The 16825-nt window shown below is 34.8% G+C and overlaps 1 protein-coding gene across 6 annotated transcripts in view; it reads left to right on the top strand.

Annotated features, from left to right (window-relative positions):
- nav3 (neuron navigator 3) overlaps positions 1–16825 on the top strand; it is a 424757-nt gene that overhangs the window by 256209 nt on the left and 151723 nt on the right. The gene's annotated exons all lie outside the window — the stretch shown is intronic.

Here is a 16825-nt window from a genome sequence, read left to right as displayed (position 1 = left end):
ATAGTTTGCTTTGGAGACATGTAACATCTCCATTAATATTTACCAATCTCACATATTCGCACAGCAAATCTTTATCCATAAAGACTAATATCAATCTGTTTTAATTTGAAATATTTTCCAACTATGTATTTGGGCCTAGGTGTGTGGAAAGCATGCTCTCTCTGTTTTTTGTTTGCTCCACTGTATATCTTGAACTGTGAAATTCAAGTTCAAAAAAGTAAATACAATCAACTTAAAGTTTTCAACTCTGCATGTCTGCCAAGAATATTGTACAAATTGTATAGTCATCCTGACCTGGTACTGTCAAGATAATAAAAGGGAGTGTTGGAAACGTAACAAGAAACTACTTGAGCGTCTTCAGACATTTTATAAATCTGTTATGTTCTGGATATTAAAAATGCGAAATGTCTTTGCGCTTTTAATGATGGGGATGCAGTTTGACCATAGTCAATAGGACTAATAGCTATTCAAGTTTGAGTAGATTTCTTATTTCATGGAATATATAATTACATCTTTGATTAGAGAGGCTTTCTTAATGTTTTCTTGGAAATATAATATGTGGTAGTAAGCAAATTGCTGGCAGTAACATTAAAGCTTTCTTTTGTAGAAATATTAAAAAATACAAACAGATCTTCTAAATATGTTGAATATTTTTAACTGCATTTTGACAGTTTTTAAAGTGGGATATACACAAATAGAATAGTCAAATAAAATTGAAACGATGTTCTAATCTTTGGTTTGTTGTGTAAAATAGCCACCTTGAAACCTTTCTGCTGAACAAAGAAACAGAAATCTAGTCTAAAAAAATCTAGTTTCAGAAAATATATCTGTCACAAAGCCAACAGAAACATTGAGATAAAAATGTAAATACTTCTTTCTGAGAAGGTTAGGCTTTAAATTGTAATTGTTTTAAATAATGTCAATGGATTTTGAATTTCAATGTAACTGTAATTTGTTAGCTTCATCTCAAACTTTTAAAGCGTAAGTGCATAGAATGTTTGATTTCAAAAATACGAATTTCATATTTTTTTACTGTTAGATTTAAAGAATTAACTTGGACTACTATGGGAAAAATTAAGTTCTTTACAATAAACTTGGAGCAAACTGGTTATTGATGACCCTGATGTGAAAGGTTGTGTATACCACTATCAGTCACAAAAGCCAACCCCACAATTATTTCTGTTACCTTTCACCCTGAGGATCACTCACAAATGTAGAAAGTCCATTAGAGGGATATCATAAATAGTATCATTTACAACCAGGTGAACTGCCTTGTAATTCATCTGGTCCCTGCTCTATGCCGAAAGCATGTTCTTCTGTGTTTTTCCAAAATAAATAAAGTAATTAAGAAAGTTAATAGACCATTAAAACTGTAAAGTAACTGATGCATTTGACACATTTTAAGAGAATGTTAAAAGATGAGTTAACAAGGACATCAACTTTAGAAGGATAAAACTAGATCTAAGCAAAATTTGAGGTCTTGTTTTTCAACCTGCCGAGTTGGAGAAGGGGGGGGGGGGGGGGCTTTGATCTCAATGAGTTTTTCTTAAGAAACCTTTTTATCCAATGTATCTACAAAGCTTTCCCTTAAAGCTAATTTTTGTGTGTTTATTTAGCTTAAAAGCAGTGGTCTGCTCTACATAACTTTTGTAGCATAGTTAAGAGGTATCTTTAAATTGTAGCAAGGTTTGAGTTTTGCAACTCACCACAAAAAGTACTCTTTCTACTCCTAGAAAGCAGATCTGTAATGGTCTGTTCTGTGTGAATGCCTTTGGAGTATGTTCTACATTGAGGAAGAATTCCTTCTCTGTGCGATAAAAGGTGTAATTAAGTACCAGCTCAGTAATGTAACTTTCCCTAAGAAAATGCACTTTTCTCTTGTTCCTGTACTACTATTGTTATTGGAATGTTGCTCTAAAACAGAAAGGAAGCCGTTAATGGGATTTGCATTATCAGCATGACTCTTCCAAGAGCCAAGACTCAACCTGTGGCAAGTCACAATGGAACACAAGCAGGAAAGGGATTTTCACCTGGAAGCACGAGGAGGAAACCTGATGAAAAGGCCACAGAGAGGATTGCTTCCCTCTGTGTTTTCTGTGTTGTTTTTGTGGGTGAATTTTTAGAAAGCTGCAAAAGGAAATCCTGAATGACTCTTGCCCAGCCTGCTGACTTCTCTTCGCCTGACCATTGTGTTAATCCTGGCAGTGGCTACAGAGACATTTATAAAAGAGGCGGGAGGAAGCACTTCGTTTGTGACACACAGACTGGGAATTAGGTGACTCCTCCAGAGCCATTAAACACATGCCAAAATAACTATGGTGATTGATTACTCATTACTTGAAAAAAATAACTTTGCAAAAAATATGTATAATAAACTATATTTTGACATGATGACTAATAATACATCATCAATGACTAAGACAGGGAGCATGGTGATGCTGTAAACATGCAGATGATTAAGACATGCTGGAAATGTTATGCTAAACTTGATACTTTGACATGGTTTCATTTAACAAGCTGCAACTTTTGTTAAACGTATTATTAAGAATAATAATATACCGATTTGTGTGATCTAATACCTATCTTTTTTTCGCAGAATCAGAGTGTAGTTCTTTTTTTTACTTTTCAAAATATTTTATATGACATTATGAAAGTTATTAGTATTGATATTAAAAAAACATTAAAACCCTTAATTTTGCTTATAATACATATACACTGTATTAAGCATCTGCTTCTAAAGTTTGTGATTTACTGGGTAAATTGCCAATATGAGAGAAAAACAGAGGTTCTGGAAATGATAGGCTACAAACATTTTCAGAAAGTTCTAGCCAACATGTGGTGGACAGTGGATAAGTCTTTAAAAGTCTTTATTGCTTGAAGTTACAAGACCATGCTCAGCTTTTCCAGTCTGAAATTCTACACTGATGTCATATAAAATTTCTATATTCTAAGCCATAAGCCTTTCACAGGGCTCTGTGACCAACTGATAGAAGGAATTGTGATTTAGCACTTGAAAAGGTACAGTATCTAGTATTGCTGATTTTCCATTGTTAGTTAGCTGTTAGGTCCCCCTGCTGGTATCTTAATAATATACAGTACAGGCTCTTTATACTCACCATGGAGGAGTAAACAACAGTATTCTTCAGAACTAAGGTCTAACAAATGTTCAAGTTATTGTATGATTGTCACAATATTTGTATACAAATATTTGTAAATATTTTTATTTATGTGCTTAGCGGGTGCTATTATTCAGAGAAACTTAAAATACACAGTACATAAAATAAATACAAAAAACATTACTAATATGTGTTCCCCTTAACAATAAAATAATAGGAACATTGCAAAGGCTTACCAATGAAGCAGGAATTTTTGTTTATACAGTACTTTCTGAAGAGAGTATTTTGCTTATATTGATTGTTACTGTAAACTGTTTGAAAATAAATCTAGAATGTGATTGTGTTTGGTGATCTTGCTTTATAGAAACATACCAGCATTTTAAGTGGTGAATAATTTACAGTAGGTGAAATAAATATAGCAATATTGCAAAACCTAAAACTTTAAAGGTTGCTTAATAAAGCCACATACTGTATGCAGTATCACACTGAAAATTCACATGTGTGTTATTGTATTATTTATGTAATAGAAAGACACTTACTTTTAAGTAAGAATTAATGTAATACAACATTAAATAGTCCTTAATATAAATTTGTTTTGAGGGCACTTTTATCCATGTGACTTGCATTTGTTCCCAATTAATAGTCAGGCATTTTACTGGAGCAGTCTGTGTAAAGTAGTACAGTACCTTGCTAAAAGGTTCAGCAGTGAAAGCTGTTCATCACTGAAAACAATGCTTTTAGAACGTTTGCTTTACTTGCTGATACTGTGTGTTATATCGGCATCAGCCCAGCTGGAGCTGTAAGAATCCTTATTGATGAGAAAAGTCATCCTCCCACAGCAGACTGAGAGCTGTGAGGGGCAGAGATGACCTCAGCTTTCACAATAAGATCAAAGGCTTTCTGTTGGAGATCTGATTTCCTTGCAGTCCAATTAAACAGTTGTCATTCTTGATATATATTTTAGATAATATCACACCCAGAACATGCTAATATTTTTGCACTCTGCAAATTTATACATTTTGTTACAAGTCAGAAGTCAGTTTAACCTAGTTTTTGTTATCTTCTGCTTTGGAATGGATAACTGCCATATGTACATTTAAGACGTTGAGGAAGCCAGTGGAAGTAGTAAGAGTATAAAGTGAGGGGCAATGGACAGCATTTGTTTCTTCTCAATTAAATGTTTTAATTGTAAATCTAAAAAAATATCCAGACTGCATCTCCCATAAAAGATGAGATAAGGTGAAAGTGCAGGTTGGGTTACATTATTTTTCTTCATAATGGGAAAAGCAGTCTTATCACAATTGCTATTATTTTTCTATCATTAGTTATCAAATACATTTGAAAGACTAACACGCTACCTTACCTGTCAATAATATTATTGACTAATTTAAAAAAAACATATCTGCAGGTGCAAAGGTCTTCACCTCTCTATACAACAGAAACAGTTTTTGCTTTTTATTACTTAAATGTGCAAGCACAATTAGAAATACCCTAAACATTTGTTTCTGGACAGCTTTGGATTGCCATTCCTAATACAATGCTGAGTCTTAGAGGTGTTATAATATTACTGCTTTACGTACTTATTGTGTATGTAAGTGCATTACTGAAAAACATAATGTAATGTGATCCAGGGTTAAAGGTCACGGTGTCTGCACCTGCCCTACTACTGTATGTTTTTTCTACCAAAGGTCAGACAGCCATGATGCAGAAACTGATATCTGACTGGGCTCAGTAACCTGATCCTTTTCAACTGTGGTGCTTTGCAGTTTGGAAAGAAGTTCATGTTTTCTTTTCAAAGTACAGTAGAACAATATACATTTATGCTGATTTTATTTACTGCACATTGGGATTAAGTATTAAAATCTGTTCCTTTTGGCATTTTATCTTTGTCATTTAAGGTTTTCTTCTCTAAAATTCTTACACAGTATGATTATATATTTTCTTTCTTTATACTGTATAAAAAACTGTATGTGATTCCCCATGTAAGTGGGTTTTCTGTCAGTCATCAACATTCCATTGAAGGAGAACATTGCAATAAGCACGTTTGCAATAACTGGAAAAACCACCCAGGTGTACCTGGCCAACAAGAATTTTGAGTAGATTCATCCTGACCATTGTTATCATAATCTCTTACTGTAAGGGTTTATCTGAGTTTATCTTATCTGTTCAAGCAGTTATCCTTCAAAAAAGAAACCAGAGACTAATTGGAGAATAGAGCTGTTAATGGAAGACCATCACCTGATACTTAGAATTTGTCATCTTAACCTTTTCTCAAATTTTTGGTGTACACTGCACATTCATTGTCTTCGTAAATGGTCCTTAGTATGTATTATTACTTTCAACTGGAAACATATCCTATGTTAAAAATCTATATACTGGCTGTCACCCTTCATATGGTAAGTACCGTAAGCATAAATGTTATTTTTTTCAAAACATGCTTGATACTTATATAACCATTTGTTATTGTTTGCTAGATGTAAGAAATACAAATTCTACGCCTTTCATTCCTTTTCAGTTTCCTAGCTTTGAAAAATGTAAGACCGTCAGTACCCTCTAGTGGGCTCATTAAGAATATGCTTTTAGTAGACTATAGAGCACACATGGACATAGTTTGTTTGCAGAGGCAGCAGATACACGGCTGGTCATCCAGTTAGAAAGCTGTTAATCTGACTTTAATAGTCAGTCCGGAAGATGTTGAACTATGGCATTTGTTCATCACTTAAAATTATTGCAATCAGGCCATTTCCAGACTATGGCGTGCTCCTACTGTATGTTTTGATGTACATTTATGCTCTAATGATTTTCACCTCTTCAGAAGTGTCTGTGTAGAAGACTCATGTCTCTTTGTGTATGATGCTGTCAGAGCTGGCAGCCATCATAGTGAAGCAAACTACTGCACAGCAATGGGTTACACCACCTTTTATAATCTGGTTCAAAGAAAATGACTTATACAGTATTTTAGAAATGCTCAGAAGATGTACTCCAGGGTAGAAAATGGACTAAGACCATTTTCTCTAAGATAACAATGCTTAAAATTACATTTTTTTGCTCGAAGAAGACCCCAGATTACCAATTACCAATATTCAATAGCTGCACAACTAAAGACTCGCAGATTTATAGTACAGTATTGTGTTTTGAAATGTATAAATTTGGGCTCTCAGGAGTAGCCAAACCCCAAGATAGTCTTTTTTTTTTCCCTCCAGAGCACTCTGCCCTCATTCACTGCTCTCTGATGTGGGAAAGATGGGTGCTTTGGCTCTGAATATTCTGAAGGCATAGTCAGAAAAGACAGATCATTTTTGAGAGCATTGACATTGCACAACCTTTCATTCACCTGAGGTTGATTAGATGGCCTGTTCCGGGGAAATACTGACATTTTGGATGTCAATTTTGAAGGCAGGCAACATAAATACATCTAAAGACTGTGAGGTTGTGCCTGAAGTGCCAGTTTGCATTTGAGATTCAGGTATTTAAGTGAAGACAAGGAGCTAGTGAATTACCCTTAGAAAGAATGAGAGGATTTGAATCCCGGAACTGTGACTATGTGTTTAAACAGCGGTTTTTGAGATGTTACCATCACAAAAAAGAGGTTTGGTGTGGTTAATATGTCCTGTGCTGGCAGATACATTATTGCAGATGTTTAAGAAACAGTTACTGTACAGAGTACTGTTTAAGATATTTGTTATTCCACACACAGTAGTTGGTATCTAAATGTTATGAATTTAATCTAGTTACTGTACATTGGACATTCAGAAGCACTGGTTCTGCTGGAGCCACTTCAATTCTTAACGGCAGTTGTCCTCATATAGAGGGAGTTCAGTAATGTGTTTAATAGTGATATGCAAGGAAACTGAAATCAAGTAGTTCTAGTGGTTTGTGTAAAGGTCCGAGCAGGAGATTCCCAGACAGAGACTAGAGCCCTTGCATTATTCTGAAGTAGGTGCTTATTCTTAATGTTAAGGATTTTAAAAACATGTCCTCAGAATAAAAAAAAAGCTAAACAAAAAAGGACATTGTGTTAAAGGTTAATACGTTTTCTCTAAGTTATAATGTGTGCTATTATCATTTTAAAAATCCAGCTACTCCACTTTCATTCCTGCTGGACAGTGGCACTTACTGTAGCTGCAGGTACTGTATGTATGTATAGTATGTTTAAAGTGGCTCACTACTGGATTACATTTATTTTCGGTTTCTTTATGCCACATTAGCTACACTAATGACATGCCCGACTGTGGTTCTGATAAGTAATTCAAGGACAGTGCTTAGAGTGTGCCAGGAGTGAGAAGTGACTAAAATGTTAACAGCCATTGACTCACCTTTCCTAAGTGGATGACAATAGGACCAGTCTTAATTAAATACTGCTTGAGTGCCAGATTAAGTTTAGCAGGTTAAAATGGCTAGGCAAAGCACTGGATGACTCACTTTTAAGCAAGTGCAACACTCTTTCCTACAAGTACTTTCATATGTATTGAATGAGACATTTTTTGAGTAAGACTGGGAGGAAAAGGGGGATTTCAGTTCTGCTATTGTCAGCTTTATGGTTTTATTATGACACATGTGCCTTGAGACACAGTGTTCACTTGATTTGTGCAAGTACAGAATTGAACCCATTAGCACATTTAGTATCTGGCAGATGGGGAAAGCAGAATCTGCAGATTGCCTTATTAAATGATAATTTCAAAACATCTAGAAGAAAAATGGGCACCACATTTTATGAGACTGGCCCTTTTCTTGCTGGTGGAAATATGCCAAAAAAGGATGCCAGTTCACTCTAGCTGATTTCAGTACATATGGCCTCCAGTTTGTCTCCTTTCAATGGGACTTGCAAGCCCTTTGGAACTGTGACCAGTAATTGTATGTTTTCTGTTTACATATTGCACTATCATAATTTATTTGCAAAAATACACATTTCCTTGTAAACTACTAATTATAGAGTGGGCACTAAATAACTAAGTATCATTCTGCGAGATGGAATTTATGCATCATGGACTCAGTGCTAGATTTTGATTTTAATGCTCTTAACTTTGTTTACAGCACATGAAATATACAATTATAAGCCTCCTGAAGATAAACAGTATTACACTTGTTCTCCTACAGCTGTTAGATAAGCCTGTTAATTAAAACATAATTTGCTCTTGTATCCATTGAGGTTTTGTGTCTTAGCTTGTGGTTTTATTAATTTATTCCCTCTTTTTCAATTATTTCTCATTTCTAACTTCTCTGTTTTTTTTGTTTGCGCCACATAGTGCCTTAGAGCCTGGAAGCTTGCCTCAGTTTGCCAGAACAAATTTGATCGGAAGTTTCAGCGTTTACATTCATTTGCTGTTTCCACCCATTTTTTTAATAGAAAAATCGCTTAATGTAAATAAAAGTGACAATAACGAATTAATTCAGCAGAGTTGGTGTTCTAATTAAAAAGTTCCACCAAGACCTGTGATAAGAACCAGCTGATGTGTATGCTGGTTAGCAAACTGGACAGTTTTATTGAAAAGCACCCTAGAAAAAGGAAAAATCGGTATTGACTATTGATTAATATGCATAATAACCTTCTCAAAAGCATATGTGGTGGCATTTTACTTCAAACCATTCCCACCAAACTTCCTCTCATTATTAGCAATCTCTGCTGTGTATTGTCATGGAGTTCTGTCACACTTCCTGAGCCATGTATCGTCTGCTCTTGCATGTTCAGCCCTTATCACCTCACAGAGCACTGCTGTGATGACTGCACTCCACTCTGTTGTCAGACTCATCCTGTAACATTTCACTAGCATTCTGACAAGGTAGCCAGTGCAATAGTACCAGTTTCAAAACATTTCTGTCTTCTGGCGAAAATGACAAAATATTTTTTTTTGGTTATATATCATCATTTTCATGTTGAACGTTCTTCACTCAAACATCACTTTTCTCTGGGTTTTCATGATGCTGAACCCTGGAAGAATGTTCCTTTACAAATGAACCTGCTCCTTTTACTGTATCTATTTCTATTAACACCTTTATGTTTTAAGTCCAATGAAACAATCCTGATTGTGTTTTGCCCCTGTTTTTCTTCTTAATCCTCTGGATCGAAAAATTCAGAAACTAAGATAAGAGAAGACTTTATTAATCCCGTAGGGAAATTGAAGTGTTACAGCAGTCCAGCCCAAGACGAGCAAAAACAGACATCAGAATAGTTATAAAACAAAAGACAACAAAATAAATAAAAATAAATACATACATACATAGGTGTGTGCAAAATGTGATGATCATAGTCACTGTAAAAACAATAAAAAATGTGCAAAAGACTCATCTCTGTTTCTTCTTTGATCAATCTTTTTGGTTTAGTGTCCATTTGTATAATTTAATTTGTTTACCTTGTATGAACAAACGTTGTGTTAGTTGCACACTACTTACTGTACATGCTCATATCTTCTAATATCTTCAGTACTGATCTGAAAATGGTTTATTCTGGACTTGGTGAACAGATTATATTTCAGTTGTTCTACCTATTGTGTCTCACTAATTTTTAGCTGATCTGGTACCAGGTCTTCTGCTGCCTATGGTCTGCTCTGTGTCGTGCATAGATAGATTTTCTTTTGTGCTTCCTCATGTACTAACCTTAATAGTAAAAAGCAGGTATTGTTGCATGGTCTGCACTGTACCATCTCCTTTTTTCAGTTGCCTCTTTCCTCAGTTATCATAACACTTTTCTTTTACTTTCTCCCACATTTTATAATGGCTAATTTTCTCACTTAGACTGGGTGATAAATTGGAAAATATCTACTCTATCGCTAATCTTCACAGAAGTATAATGCCACTAAAACATTTGTAAAATACTTGTGTTACAATTATGTTGTCTTAATAGAAATTCATTAAAATGTGAAGTGTAAAGTACTGATATATACACTGTACACCCACATTTACACACAGCTTTAATGCTTAAACCTACTGTATTCCAAACATGGTGTACGATTTGCTGGTAGAATATTAGCAAAGTTATAATTTTGTGGTGCTATAATATTATGTGTGTATGCCATGAGCATCTGAAGGTTACCTTGAAATGTTTAAAGCTAACTGATCAGTTGTTAAAGACTGAAGATTATTTTTTTCGGGAATAACTTGCAAGTGATTAAATTTTCTGTTTGGTTTTATTACGGAAGTGAGTGTCTATTTTTTCAGTTTTACTAATGGGTGCCATGAAATAAGGCTGCTGCTCTAAATTGTGTAAAACTGTTGTGCCAATTCTTGGGGAAAAAAAGAATGTCAAGGCCAGTGTTGTTTACTCCACAGATGAATGTGCTTGTCTGGATTTCCTGTTCCATGGCCATTCTCAGTTTGAAGTGGTTAAGTACTTCTGTACTTAAGAACTTCTTGCCAGCAGAAACCGTTATAGTAACTGTTCCTAATTACGAGGTCTCTGGCTTGGCCAAGCAAATCATATTCTGTTTTACCATTTCATCTCCTTGAACCTTTTGAAGTGCAGAACTCTGCTTTGACTGACATGTTTTGAACATCCAAGATGAGAATTCATCCAAATTATGTACCACTGTGTAAGAATTTCATATTCTAGTATTTTATTTTTTTCATTTTTTTTCAGACATAATTTAGGTGATTTCCTGCAAATCATTTTGAGGTGCGTCAGGGTTTTCTTTAATTTAATTCTGGCACTGGGACTTGTTATCACACCTGTGCTATGTTAATAGGACCTGCTGTCACTAATCCTCATAATGTACAGTAGGTTAGAAAAGTGGTCTCATTCTGCATTTCAGGATATAATAAAGGACACATGGTTTGGCAGATCTGCAGTAGATTGAGTGTCAATGATAAGCCATACATAAAAGAAGTAAAACGATACCAAAATGCCTGTTTTAACTGTTTCTTCAGAAGTTCTCAAATAGTGATTCTTAAATTAACTTGATATTGTTGGAGAACTGATTGAAGAAGCTTTTCAGGGTTGGACTTTCATCACATACTGTAGGAAAGTTACAGTGAAACTTTGTCCTAAGTACTATGTCCTATGTGCAAACTGATAGTTTGGCACATTTACTAGATTTGTTTTGTTTTAAAATCAGGGGGCATCAACACTTCAAGTGATGTGCAGTTGTTAAATATAGATGCTTGCTATGGAATGTTTTAGCTCTAGATTAAGATGTTCTTTACATTCAGCCTATTGCTGTTACAATGTCTACAGTATAATAATAATAATAATAATAATAATAATAATAATAATAATAATAATAATAATAATTGCTTACACATATATAGCGCTTTTCTGGACACTCCACTCAAAGCGTTTTACAGGTAATGGGGACTCCCCTCAACCACCACCACTCCCCTCACCTGGATGATGCGACGGCAGCCATACTGCGCCAGAACGCTCACCACACATCAGCTATCAGTGGGGAGGAGAGCAGAGTAATGAAGCCAATTCATAGATGGGGATTATTAGGAGGCCATGATTGGTAAGGGCCAAAGGGAAATTTGGCCAGGACGCCAGTGTTACACCCCTACTCTTTTCGAGAAACACCCTGGGATTTTTAATGACCACAGAGAGTCAGGACCTCGGTTTTACGTCTCATCCGAAGGATGACACCTTTCTACAGTATAGTGGGACTTGTATTTAAATATAAATACTGTGGGACTTTTGTATAGTACATTTAGTTTGATTGAAGCTGTGTTTGTTTCTGCTGTTCCCAGATATGCATACTTTACTATTGGGTATGTTTCTGCCAATATAAGGTTCCAGCTAAAAGCATTTTTTTGCATACAAAATAATATTATGTACATATACTGTATAATTAAAGGACTAATGGTAATCAGCATATTTTTAAAACATACAGTAAATATTCACATTTTTTTGCAAGTGAGGTGGGAAAAGGTTTAGTTACAGTGTGAAATACTTGAGAATATGTTTGCTACTGTATGAATTTTTGTCTGTCCCAGTATGTGTGCTTTAATATTCATGAGTCTGAATTCTGTCTCCTGCTACTGTAAAGTGCCACAAACGTCTACGGGGAAGGTTACAGAACATGAGAGGCAGCACATACAACTCACTCGGGTGTTGCTGGATAAACAGTTTTTAAACAAATATAATTAAATATGCTTATTGTGAAGTAGGTTGCCTTCTGTGAAAGTCTACCAAAAACCATCTTCCTCATCTGCTTGATTTTGGCTCATTTTACTGTATAATAACAAGAACCTCCATGCTAATGCAACTAAGATATGTTGCACTATAATATTAAGAGTGTCTTTTCTAATTTTGCTATCTCCATTGTAGTTGTATTGCATTAGTCTTAATAGCTTGCCAAATAGAAGCATTTACGAGAATCTCTTTAAATGACTTGAATGATTTACATTTAAAATGTTTTGTTTGTCTGAGGTCTTGTTTATATCCATTTTAAAATTGGCAGTGTTTTCAGGTTTCAAATCCAAATCAAATGGATTGCCTTCCAGGGATGTTTTAACGTATATTTGAATTGTCATGTTAACAAAAAGAACAAGAGCAACAAGATCATTTTTTTAAACTTCTTTTGTTTAATATGAAACTAACAGTTTAATATGAAAAAATGTATTTAAAATGTCTGCAACATAATTTTAGGTACCACAGGAAAATGGACCGTGACAACTATACTCTCACAGTTTTGTTGCTGTGTGCTTAGCAGTAAATGTTTTGCTAAAAATTTTAATTAACTGAATTATTAAGAAGAACCTTATATTCCATTGCTCTAATATTATTGGATATGTATCATTATCATTGTTCCTTATCTTGAAATAAAATATAAATATGTCAGACTCACTGTAATTTTATGCTACATTGACTGTCTAACTGTGTTTTAATGCTGTACATTTTAACTAATAATAATTGAGAGAGCTTTAAATACTCTGAACTGAAAGTGTCATTTAAATAGGGGTTAAGTGTATAAAGTCCATGAACTGAATGCATTCACTGATGGATTGCAGAGAAGAGCTCTTAAAATGTAAAAAAAAAAACTACATATCAATATCTTGACATCTTCCATTTCCTTTAAAATAAAGAGTTGTGTCTTTGCTTGACAAAGAAACTGCACTAACACCCTGTGACAGCAGCAGGGTTTGTTTGAATTGGTAACTGATGAAGTCAGCTGATCGCAGAGTATGGCCAGTAATTGCAGATCGTTCAAATCTGCTGCCAAATGATCAAATTATTGCCATATGCCCTTTTGACCGCTGTGTTGGTTGCTTTCATGAGGTTCTGGGAAGATTCATAATATCTACTAAAAATTCCCATGTTAAAAAAGATCTGAAATATAGACTGATGTTAAAAGGGGAAAGAAAAACATTGTTCTTTCTCTCTGGGCTTGTGGTTTAAGAGTATCACCAGCTAAAATTATGTATTTATTATGCTGGGATTTCGCACCTCCAGACTGCAGTTCCAAACATCTGAAGTAACTGAAATCTCCTAGTATAATGTGTGTGGTGTATAACATTACACCGTGTCCAACAAACTTTACTTGGTCTTTAACTGCTTGCTAAACTTAATTTACATAGTATTGTATGTGAAGATCTATGGAATGCCAGGGTTAAGTGGAGGAATATTATCAGCTGTATGGTTTATGATTGATTTCTTTTCTGTTTTAGACAAGCCAGTTGGAAGTGTATTGTAATTCAATGTATTCCCGTGTTGTTTGAATTTCTGTGAGGTCTGTTGTAGGCTGGCATGCCGTTATTTCATGTCTCTTTGAAGAGGTTTGATGGAATGGTAGAATGATCAGGAATGCATTTTATAATACAGCAAAACTATCTGTATAACAGCAAGTAATGCTGAGCATTAGCTATGCTAGTTTTGCATAGCCAAAAGCTTCTCTCTCTACCTAACACCTCCCTATGGAAGTTCTGAGCTACTGCATGTTACTTACAGTACCTGCACACCGAAAGACACTGCAATGTGATCAGACTATAAAGCAATCCATCTGCTATCTGCAAAGCATAGTCACATTGGCGTAGAACAGATTGTTTTCTTATGAGAACACGCTGAAGAATGTCTCCTCTTATGCATATGGAAGGTATATTGTTAGTTCTTTTAACAGCAGCTAAACTGTTTTAAAAGGTGGGGAGGAAACCTGAAATGTTTTTTGGAGGGTTTAGTCTTCGGATTGATTGGTAAGGCTTGAGGGGGCATGCTGATGGCTAGAGCTTATGTGTAGCTTTCATAGTGGACAGCCAGGCAGTTTAAAGGCAAAATGTGGATTAGAATGAAAGCAAACTGAATCACAGGAAAGACAAAATTAACCTATAAACTGAGAAATATAACATGATATTCTGTTCTAGGAAATTCACTGTATTTGGTCTTAAAGAGACCACATCTATTTTTAAAAAATGAAAAGCTATGGCTGGTTAAAGTACCAATAACAATACCAGTTTTAGAGATCGTGAAATATTTTTATTTATATTTTTGGATGTCTGGGAAATCTGTTCATAGCTGATGACAGGGTCAGATAAATTTGCATTTGTTTTATCCATGATGTTTAGGATTGTCGTTAACTCTGGTTCTTGGCATAGTTTTTTTTTTAATGAATACATACAGTAAGGTATGCAGTTACATATCAGTTTCTTTATGATATTGGGAAAGATGTTAGAAATACAAGATTTATTGATATTTAGATAGAAGGCTAGGCTGGAAAAGTGGCAAAGCTTTAATTGGTAACATCTGGTAATAGGCATAGTGTCCTCTTTCCTTTTTAGTCTAAACAACATGGAGCAAAGGAACACAGTTCACACAAGTTAAATGTACTGAATGTTCTGAGAATTGTGACTTTAATGTACTGTATTCTGCATTTCTCTTTACTCTGGCTGCCATTGTGTCAAACTGAACTTGCTCTTGAATATTAAGAATCGAATACTAGAATGAGTTTAATAAAGTGCACCAAATGATGTGTTTTGACTTATTTATTATTTCATACTATACATACATATTTAATTTTTAAATTATACAGATTAGTTCGCTGGGAATAAATGTAGTTTTTCTAGTATTTATTATTTATAAAAAGCTGTTTAGGAAAGATAAAAGCCTTTATGTTCCGCTATTTAAATGCAAATTTCCTCATCAGATCAAAAGTATTTACTATGGAGAAAAAGCAGCAGTACAATCTATTTTCATTCTCCATTGACTTCTCTAAATGCTTAAAGACAATTATCGAGTTAAACAGGCAAAACATAATTTGGTTGGAAAGAATAAACTCTGCTTCCTTTTTTTGCCTCATTCAATTAATCATACTTTATGATTTCACAGAATATAGTGATATTTGGTTATTTCTTAAACTGTTTCATTTACTCCCATTGAAAAACAAATGGGACTTAACTACAAATGAAAGTGTGAAACGCTTGATCGGCTAAATTGTTGGGTTTTATTGTAAATCATAGTAATAGTAATTTGATAGTCAATCAGAATTAATAGATTTGGACTATACTCTTATACGTACTTGTTATTAACTGTAATAGCGCAGGTAGTAATGAAAGATTCAGCAGTAATAGTAGTAGTATTGTACATTTGTGTTTTTATTTTCGTGGAATTGGTGTTTGGAAGTTAACGAGACCATATAAATGTGGTTTGGAACCAGTTTCTAGTGTACGAAATTGAGAGTGCAACTGAGGCGCTTCACTTCTTCCTTTTAACTTCTCTTTGTGGGAAAAGCTGGAAAAAACCACAACAGATAAGCCTTTGAACACTTGCTCTTTTGAAGCATGGCAGAGATATTAAAAGGAGAAAAAGTATGTTTAATTAGAAATGTGGGTGGTTTTTGAAGAGAGAAGAGCGTGTACTGTATGTGTGCGTTGGGGGAGTCATTTTTAATAAGGTAAAGGAGGAATAAAAAAGGACATTAGCCAAAAGCTGGTTAGTTGTTGGTTGCTAAAATTTGAAAATGTAAGACTTACCTGATAGACTGGCCCTCTTTTGCTTTTTTTAATATGAGGCTTTTGCTTGTAATCACCAAAACTTCAATGTGAGGTTTAAGATGGAGGGAGTTTCCGGTTTAAGAGTACTTATGCATTAGTTTTAGTTAAACTAATGGGTATGGCATGAAAGACAAAACAACAGCAATAAAACTTGATATGGTTGCCACATTATTAAGGGATTATGCAGCAGAAAATCAGCTAAGCTGGTTGCTAAATGGGAAGTGAATAACTGGTTGTCTTGCTGTTTGGATTAATCTGAAGTTCACAAAAAGAGAGACTCTTTGAGAATGGTCACCAGAGTAATTGTGTGGTTCTTGGATGGACTCCCGTGGCCTTCTTTTTGAAACCCAAGAAACTGGCTTAACACACCAGATACTGGATACCCAATTTTAAAAGCAAGTCACCCAGATAAAGCAGAGTTTTAATGCCTTCACTTTTTCTGTTCGGTTTGCATGAAATACTCGATACACCGCAAACGAACCACTGCGTTTACCACTTTCATCTGTCAAATGCCGTTTTGGGTTAGCATTCACTTTTGTCTGGCAAGTGAGCAGAAACTTTTAATTAGAGTCTTCTGTAAAATGTTATTCAATGCAAAGACCCAGGATTTGATAAACGATTGCTTGTCATAACTGCTTTATATCAGCACAGTACTTTCGCAGGTATTGTGCTATTCGTATTCCTTAAAAAAATATTTGATCCATTTCAAAGTACACATACTGTATTAGACTTTTTGTGACACAGTAGCTTATGAAATGTTGGAGTACAGTAGCTCCTCCATTGTTGGTAATTATATTTAT

This window comes from Lepisosteus platostomus, chromosome 9 (genome assembly GCF_059453375.1).
Source record: "Lepisosteus platostomus isolate fLepPlt1 chromosome 9, fLepPlt1.hap1, whole genome shotgun sequence".
In the NCBI taxonomy this organism is placed as follows: Eukaryota; Metazoa; Chordata; class Actinopteri; order Semionotiformes; family Lepisosteidae; genus Lepisosteus; species Lepisosteus platostomus.
Note: the sequence above shows the minus strand (reverse complement) of the source record. Positions and strands in the feature narration are given on the sequence as shown.